The sequence below is a fragment of the Montipora capricornis genome, chromosome 1, assembly GCF_036669925.1.
Source record: "Montipora capricornis isolate CH-2021 chromosome 1, ASM3666992v2, whole genome shotgun sequence".
NCBI lineage: Eukaryota > Metazoa > Cnidaria > Anthozoa > Scleractinia > Acroporidae > Montipora > Montipora capricornis.
This window is the reverse complement of record NC_090883.1, coordinates 3,931,173-3,940,607: the sequence shown is the minus strand read 5'-3', so window position 1 is coordinate 3,940,607 and position 9,435 is coordinate 3,931,173. Positions and strand designations below refer to the sequence as shown.

The following is a 9,435-nucleotide window of genomic DNA, read 5'->3' as shown; positions in this document are numbered from 1 at the left end:
AACAGATCACTCCGTGTCTCCCACATTTCCTGTTACTGAATGAACATTCAAGTAGAAACCGCCGAGATCTAACCTCGCCTCTGCCATGTTGAATTCGGAAATAACATTGAAGACCGCGCGCGGTTGTGGGATACGGCGTTAAAATTTATTCTCCCCAGTCCTCCAATTACGTCACCAGATCACCTGGCGTTGACCAAAACCAAATTTTCTCGTACAGATGGGTTACCATATTTTCTTACCCATGGTGCTCGGTGCGAGGGGCTCCGATAATGCTCCCAGTTTTATCGAATTATGCGAGAAATTATGCCCAGATTCCAAATAATGCCAAGAAAATGAGACCCACATCGACCACATCCATTCATGGTATGAGTGTGTGTGGTCCTTTGATTGTTTTTTGTTTAATTTGGTTCTTCCTCTGAATGGACACTTCCGACGCCATATTTTTTATTTGTTAAAGAGAGGGGTCCAGTAACTTGGCAAATTCCTTTCCTTAGTTCCCAGTGCCAACTCCACTGATTAGGGTAATTGCCGCAAGTATGCAATTGTCTTAGCTTAAATGCTTTAGAACTTGCATAACTTTCCTAATTATGATCGAGCGGTGCTGTTTTGAGAAATTATGTTCGTTTGCTCTAAATATGCCAAAAGTCTGTTCAACCCTACCTGTTAGTTGGTTGCAAGCTTCTTCAATTGCGGCTTACTGATTTCTTCAGTCGTCTCACTGAATTGACCTTTTCTACCAACTGAATAATATAGCACAGTACACTGGTTTTGCAATAGTTTTGAAAAACGATTTTGTACAGCAAAACGACCAAGCACTGAGGTCTACATATGAGCGTAAACGCCCTCCTAATGAATTTATACGTGGTATTAGAGATCTTCGTCACAAGGGATGATTCCAAAGTTCATAACTTGTGGAAGGTTGCATTCATTGTGTGACAGTAGCGTTCACCCACTACGTCACGTAATTGACTAAATATTACGCCTTACGCAAAGTAACATCTATTGTCTGAAAATTCAGACGTCATGCGTTGAATACGAAAGTTCCTCAAATTGACTAAAACAGAAAAGCAGTTTTCTTGCAATTGCTGTTGCGGAATGCAGGAAAAGTTGTCACTTTACCGTTTGGCAAGGTTAGCAAGGTAAGGTCGATCCAGTAAAAGTCAGACTTCCTGCCTTTGATTGATAACGCTGAGTCATTTTTCGGCCGAAGTCGCCGGTTATTGCTTTTGAAAAATAGCCAGTTATAACTCATTTTTATCGCACTTTTAGTGCGTTAAAATCGTAGCACTCGCCGCTTTTTACTTGTTGCAAAGTGAAGTTGAAATTTAACCTTTCCTCAACTGAATAATTTTAGCTTGATACCCTTCAATCTCAATAATGCCGGTATTATAATTTAAGCAGTCCAAAATATTGCGAAAGATTGGGCATTTCTATTGTCTTTACGAACGTTCCTTACTTCATTTTAATTTAATGAGAAAGATCGGAACCTACAAAGAATGCGAAACTCGATCGAGCAGTGCTTAAGTTTGATAGTTTTATCATGACCTTTTCAGTTTCCTCGTAACATTTGAGGAACAGGAACAGATTGAGTCTCGACCGTATGATAATTTGTCTTGTCTTCTCACGGCTGCAAAGTTGTGTCACACAAATTTATTTTACTGGTTTGTTATTCTAACATTAATTTTCCGAGTTTATGGCGGAAGCGGCATTCTCTTTCGCCTGAGTCAACGCCACTGGACAGGATAGGCAGAACTTAACACTCAAGTTGAAGACACGATGTCTTCTTTTTCGACTAGCTGACCCATTGACAATTGATGGAGTATTTTTAAGACGAAAATAATCGGGATTCTTACAATGTGGTCTGCTTTACAGAAAAACGAAGGTCGTGCGGAAGGCGGTAATAAAGATCTCTCATGTTGATGAAGATGATCTATGGTATGCCGAACTTTATGTCGGTGTTTTGCTTCTTGTTAGATCGAAAAGTGATTAATAACAATACTAATAGTTGTTGGAGGCATAATAAGGTGGCACTAATAATTCAATGGCAGCTGTGTGGGAACCCATGAGGGGCCTGATGGGTAGTAATAATAATTGCCAAGGCAAACAAAGGGATATAACAACAGGATAGAACAGTACAAAAATAAAAAAAACTCTTTAGAGTAATCAAGGCAAGAGTTATGAGACGAGGAAAAATTTGAACAATTCTGGAACGGTATGTGGGGTAATCAACAGGACACATCAAGGATGTGGAGTGGCTCAAGGCGATCACAAAGGAAGGTGACAGTTTCAAGCAGAGGAGAAGGTGAAGAACACCCTGAAGAGAATACTAAATTTGAAAGCCCCTGACTTTCAAATTTGAAAGACCTAACTTGGTTACAGGGCGTCTGGTTGAAAACATTTTCCTGCCTTGTATGAGAGGATATCAGAACAATTGCAAGAGTGCCCTCTTGCTTGGACAAAATAAAATGAAAAATTAGTCCTCGCCTCCTCCCAAAATCAATGATTACTCCGCACGTAAGTTAAAGGCCGCCATTTGTTCATCATTGAAATTGGGGGGAGGGGTGGTCTTCATTTTCCATTTGAAAAGTCCAAGATTGTAGCGCTGGGGCGAACACCCACGTGGATGACCAAAGTGGGGACTCTATTAAATTTGAAGGATGTTACAAAGGTGAAGCATACCAAATAATTACAGACCGATAACGTGCCTCCCGCTTTTGTGGAGATTGTTTTCAGGAATGATTTCAGAGGAGATACATGGTCTTTTAGATGAGAGAAACCTCACACCAGAGGAACACAAAGGGTGTAGGAAGAAGGCGAGAGGAACTCGTGAACTCCTCAGTGCTCATTGACAGGATGGTCGTAAGGCATGCCAGCGCCAGCCAGAGAAATGTGACAATGACGAGAGTTAACTAAAAAAGGGCTTGTGATATGGAGCTTCATTCGTTGTTTGAAGACTGGAATTGCAGAGAATATGAAGAAGCTACTGAGTGAAAGCATAAAAAGCTGGAGAACAGATCAGACCTCGGTCTTAAATGTTTTTGGGGAAGTGCATTTTCAGGGAGATTCATTTTCACCCCCTTCTTGTTTGTTATTGCAATGATTCTATTAAACCTGCTTCTTAAAAAGTCGAGGTTTCTAAGGTCGTCCATCACCTAATGTTGACGGACGACCTAAAACTTCATGCGAAAGTGAAAAGGGCCTCTAGTCACTCGTCCACATGCACAGTGCGATTGTTCAGTAAAGATATCGGAATGGATTTTGGAATTGACAATTGTGCAAAAATCACGTTACGGAGACGAAAGGTAACAGCATCAGATGGTACCTGGGGGAAGAAAACTGGATGAAGGAAGCAGCTACAAAAATTTAGGGATTCTGGAGTCTGACAGAGTTATGAACGAAGAAATGAAATCAAAACTTAATGGTGGTAATATGATAAAAGGAGTTAATAAGTGGGCAGGAAAGAGCTTGATAGAAATACCAGCGTGTATCTCAGACCATCTGCAGTACTCTCCACCCACCACGAGAAGTGTAGCCAGATTATACCTGCCGGAAAAGATAGGTGGGAGAGGTTTGTTCTCGGTTGAGGACTGCCTGGAACTGGCAATATAATATTGTGTCTGTTTAACTATATTGCCAAGAGTCAAGAGGAGTTGTTGGTGGCAGCAAAAGGGAAAGAGGTCTGGAAACCAATATCAATTTTAAGAAAAGGAAGATGGACAACAGTTGAGGAGTTGCAGAAAAAGGATAAAGTGGCAGGTAATAAGACTATAATGTGGCTCCAACAAGGGCATCTAAAGAAGGAGACCGAAGGGCTGTTGATGGCGACACAAAGCCAATCGCTAAAAAAAATGCAATCAAAGCTAATATAGACAGATCACGGAATGATTCTTTGTGTCGTATGTGTCGACAGAAAGGTTAGACAGTAAACTACTTGTTATGCGAGTGCCCAAAGTTGGTGCAGAAAGAATATAAACGGGGACACGATAGATTTGCTAGGGCCTTGCATTGGGATTTGTGAAAACAACAATGATTTTGAAAGGAGTGACAAATGGTATGAAACAAGAGAAAATAAACATCCCCCATACATATACCATTTTCCATGCATAGCCATATTATGTCTCAATTTATTTTTAGATCGACTCCCACGCTGTACATATCCCAAGGGGATGAGGTAACAGCCATTCACACGGCAAGAATGCGTTCCGCGTGGATAGGCCACGCTCAGAGAACACATTCCTGCCATATGATTAGCTGTTGCCTTATCCCTTTTGGATATGTACAGCGTGGGAGTCGATCTAAAAATAACTTGAGACATATTATGGCTATGGAAAAGGGTATGTATGGGGGATGAGCTCTCTTCCCCCTTTACTTTCTGTTGTACGAACATATTCCGAAGAATGTTGAGAAAAAAGAGAATTAAAAAATTATTTTAGGTTTTCTCAATACACACAGACAAGAAAATGCAGCACAATCGCCCCGACATTGTGCTTGTGGACAAACAGGATGAACGTTGCCTCATCATTGACATTGCAATGACGAGCTATTTCTTGCCTTTCTTTTCTTTATCTTTCTAGAGAGTGTAGAGGAGGTCACTAGCAAATCATATAAAAGTGTAAATCATTCTCATCCTAATGCCACTAATGCCGTTTCATTTATTCTAACTGCTTCTTTGATTGCCCTAGGTGCACATGTGTGCGAAATGTTGTCTTAGTGTCAAACCAATTATTTTGAGTCATGCCATAAGAAACCAGATATCAACGTCAAGCGGCGTTTCCTCACGAGTTCATGTAGAGCTCTGTTCTGACTGAGTACCGTGTCAGCGCAGAATGTTTACACAAGATGTGACCGTAGAAAGATGTCCTGAGTAATTAAATGCGTTTGCTTGGTGCCTTTGCCTCGGCCGGTGTTATCGAATATTTGGGCGTTGGCAACAAATGTACCGATCCTTCAGAGCCAGTCTACTCTCCTATAGGATCTTTCGTTCTAATTTAATCTTCACTCTTAACTCCCGTCTGCAAATGCTATTAGCATTAACTAATTCGTTTGTAACTACAATAGAATTTATAAACGTTCGTGTTCGTGTGCGTAATCCAAGCAATTATCACCGAATACCAGACGGTACTTGACAAAACTCTAAATCAGGAGAACACAATCAAAATAAAAGGCTCTTTCAGCCAGGATCTCCTACAATTTAACCCTCTCTAACAGCCTCACACGGTTATCTTAGCACAACTACGTATTTCACAACGCTGAATTTCTTTTGCTTCCTGACTGTTTGACCGTAGGCTTTACGAGATACCTTCTGCAAACCTCGCCTTAATCTTATTTTGGATTTTGCATTGCATGCTTTTCATTCATTTCCGAAATAGAGTCTTCTTGGGAATTAAAAGCTGGAGGAAAAGGAAAAGGCGTTGTGTAATGGTGGCGGAGCTCCGCGCGCGCGGAGCACCATGATTAAAAAAAACATGGTATCCTATCCATGCAAAAAAAATTTGGTTTTGGCTATAATGTCATCGTACGAACGTCCAACCGTACGTTCAACATTTCATGTACGCGTTATGTCGCACTGCGGGAACCTGCGGTTTTTGGCGGGAAGTGGCAAGGACTTACTGGAACCCCTGTCTTTTTGGCCGGAAGTTGCACGGACTGGAACCCGCGTTTTTTGGCGGGAAGTTGCATGGCCAGCGTTCTGTATTTGACACTGCGTTTTTGTAAAACAAGCTAAGTATCTTTTTTAATTAATATGACCTACAACGAGAAAAGACGAGAAAGAGATAAAAAAACAGTTAGCATGCGAAAAGTAAGGAATGCTCAAAGTGAAAGAGAGCGACTGAGAGCACGGGAAAACAGGCAAATTACCAGTGACAAACAACGAGAGAAAGAACAAGAAAGAGCACGAAAAAAGAGACTAAATATAGTGATGAGCAGCAGAAGAAAGAGCAGGCATGAGCAAAAAGAGCAAGAAAGAGCACGGGAAAGTAGATTAATTATATGGTAATGAGAAGACCGGACTGGTCGTATGGTAAGAAGAATTATTAAAATATCAGAAAACAAAGACATAAATAAATATGAATTGAGGAGCCGGGTCGCTTTTAGGTTTGCCTCACTATTAGCCACGAGCTCTTTCATCACAACCAACCTAAAATTTTATGGGGACAATGGGAACAAAACTGGAGCAACTTAGTAAATTAAGCGTGCGATATGGGATTCCTCTCGCCATTTACTTCATTGTGAAACTGTTCGCGGAGGCATGAGAGACTCAGCGTGGTTGCACATCTCATCATGTAGTAAATAATGGCAATCTTCGGACTCTATTTTCAACAATAACGCTAGTGTTAGAGTAAGGCTCGTTTGGAACTGTTACGATGCTGGCCCTAGACAAAATTGAGCAGCGTTAATTTAACTTACTTTCTAAAATCGAGTCAGGGCCAAAGGCCAAAAATGAATTGATTTGCTCGCCTCAGCGTCTCCCGCTGTGTCTAAGGTGGGGAAAGGGCAATGGTAATGAATACAGATTCAATTTAGTTTACAAGGTGGGCTAATATCATAAATAGACTGAATTTGTAAATTGTGATAAATGTGTTTTTATGCAGTACTTCCGTTACTTGAGGTAACCTTAACTTTAAATCTTGCATGGTTTCTTGTCTAGAGTACAACAAAGTTTCAAGATACCCACCTGACCTGGAAAAGATACAATGGCTAAGGAATTGTCAAAATCAGTTTTCACTCTGCATCGGTGTCCATGCAGTGTGAATTACTTACTGTCAATTTGCTTGCAACAAGCATCCGTAACTCAATGGTACAAAGCACCTGCATCATGCGGCTTGAGTGCTGGGTGCCGATTTTAGAAATCGTGCTTTGGACAGACCGTATGAACCTCAGTCAAGCAGTTGGTATACTTCATGACGTCATCACAGGATGGAAAGTGCTATACTAACAGGTACAATAACTAAAACCAATCGAATATGACGAATCAGTTCTTTTGACCAACTACGCCGTAGAAGTACTGTACTTTCTTTTCGTTTTCCTCTTAAACAGTCATCTGTTTTCTTTTAATAGTCTAGGAAATTAAACAACTGACAGGGTTTTCGCTTGATTCCGGAGGCCGGATGTTTCCCATTCCATGTCCGGTACTTTGATGCCAATATTTGACGGATTTGTTTTATTTTTTGTTATTATGATTTTACTTTTTAAAAATAATTTGAATGAACTCCAGCCGTCAGAGCCTTTCCTCGGAAACTGAGTCTTGGGTTCCAGAAACACTGGAAATAGCGTTTCTGAGTGTTCTATTTTAAAAATTTCCCGGGGGAAGGGGGGGAGGAAGGCATACCGCCAGACCCCCCAAGGAAGCTCGCGCCTTCGGCGTTCATAAGGCACCTCGCGACGCCAAAATAATGTCACGTCCGGTGCTTTCAGAAATATGTCCGTTACTTTACAAAACTATCGAAATAGCGTTAATTAAATAATATAGGTTAGTTGTCATTACAACTACGTGTACAGTACTAAGTTAGGCTCCAGTTAGTTCATTTTCGAAGTGAAGAAATATGGCATTCTTTCAAAAACAGATTACTGGTTCAAAAAGGTGACGTCACGAGTGCGTGGTACTAATTGAAGACAATTTAAGAACCCAAGCATGTTTCTGGAAATACTGAATGGTAACGGAATGGTCACTGAATGATAAGATCGTTTTTCTTAGTCTCGGTCCCAGATCATAACGGTTACTTTTGAATATGTATGTCGTAGCATACGAAACGTCAAGTTTTTTAAAAATACGGGGCGTCACAGTGTTTATCACCGCGATTTGTGTTTTATTTCAGTCTCATGAAGATTCGATGGTGGATAAACATGAATTTATAATTATGATACTGAATGGAAGTTAATATTAGCAAAAGGCTATGGCTAATGTTCTGTTTTTCCTACCAATTTCAGAGATGAACTCTTATACTTTTGCTTATGTACGTGTATGCATTATGGATAGCATTTGACAAAGCGCTCCGAATCTAATGGTCTTTAATGCAGACACAATACGTGAATCGACTCGGTCCACCAATGAATCATTTCCTAGTACAAACACAACCTGTACCAGCGCCAGCAAAACTAGCGGCTAGCGACTTCATCGCTCGTCACTTTGGCGTTTGTTCAGATTTTTTAGTAACAGTGTCCCTGTTCACGGTCTAATCTACAATTCGTTTTGTTTTTTTTTCAACGTGAATGAACAGGATGTAATATAAATTGAACATTCATTAGTCAGTGAGCCCTCCTAGCCACACCCCCAATCACACCCTTCCACACATGACTTCCATTAACCTTTGATAAATAAACACACAGGTATTTGAGACAAATGCTAAGATTCCTGGCACATCGCCATCGCGAGGAACGACCCATATTTGAAAGATTTCTCAAGGCGTCCCTGCGATAACAGATTTTCTGTCCATTGAAAGCACGGCACTGAAAAGAGAATAGTTCACAATAGATAACTAATCCATATCTAATAATAGCTCAACAAATGTAAACATGAGACCGCAAATGTCGGTAGCACAGATAAGAATTGCTTCATTTAAATATTGAGTACAATAGAGAATATTTACAAGTGTCACGTTGCTGAACAACGCTTTAGTATTGCGTGCTTGGAGCCAGTGCTTATTTACATTTCTCTCACTTAAACTCACTTCAGCAAGAAACGGTAAACTACTCTCCAGCTGGCTAAGTCCCAGGCGTTCGCTATACCCGATCACAGACTAGATTCTCATAATTCGATGAAAGTAGCATTTGAAACTTTTTAAGGCGGGGTGTCAAGTCAAATCAACGTTCAGCAAGTATAGTGTATTATTTATAAAGAAAGACGACACAGCGTAGATTTGTGATGGTGCAGGAATTTCTCGAATTAAGATAGGCCCCCACGTTCCCAAGCCAGAAACAACTCCTAGCAATTTAGTCGCCCAATTTTCACCCTCGATTTCCTTTAGGTCCTTTAGGCTGTCGTTTGGATTGACTTACCTCACGTCCCATGACCAATTATTCCGAATTATTACATGGGTTATTGACATCTTTTAAGGGTTTTGGCATATTCTTGCTTCGCTACATTAATTTATTCCACCAATAATTAAAATAGGTTGACTGATATATTATAATGATAGTAATCAAATTTTTCGATTGTTAATATATCTTTGAATATACTGGCTCGATGAACGATTACTAATTTTGAGGATTGAGACTGGCTCGTGAATTGAAATTTTTGCTACCAATGCGGGACCAACACTGAGATAAATCCTTCTGTTTAGAGTGGGAAGATGTACACCAATCGTAGAAGCCTCTACCGACAGACTTAAATTAGCGTTTTGCACTACATACCAACTGGAAAAAATGTTCAATTTTGTGCAAGAAATTTGAAAATTATCATTTTTGAATCTGAATAAATTCAGGAAAAAAAAGGTC

At 40.3% G+C, this 9,435-nt stretch overlaps 1 protein-coding gene across 2 annotated transcripts in view; it reads left to right on the top strand.

Moving 5' to 3' along the window:
- The first annotated feature begins 995 nt into the window (after positions 1–995).
- Positions 996–9,435, top strand: part of LOC138041522 (RNA-binding motif, single-stranded-interacting protein 2-like) — a 66,131-nt gene continuing 57,691 nt past the window's right edge. For both annotated transcript variants that reach the window (XM_068887505.1, XM_068887473.1), the window contains exons 1-2: positions 996–1,139; positions 6,650–6,940. The gene's annotated coding sequence lies outside the window, so the exon portion shown is untranslated. The remainder of the gene's footprint in view (positions 1,140–6,649; positions 6,941–9,435) is intronic.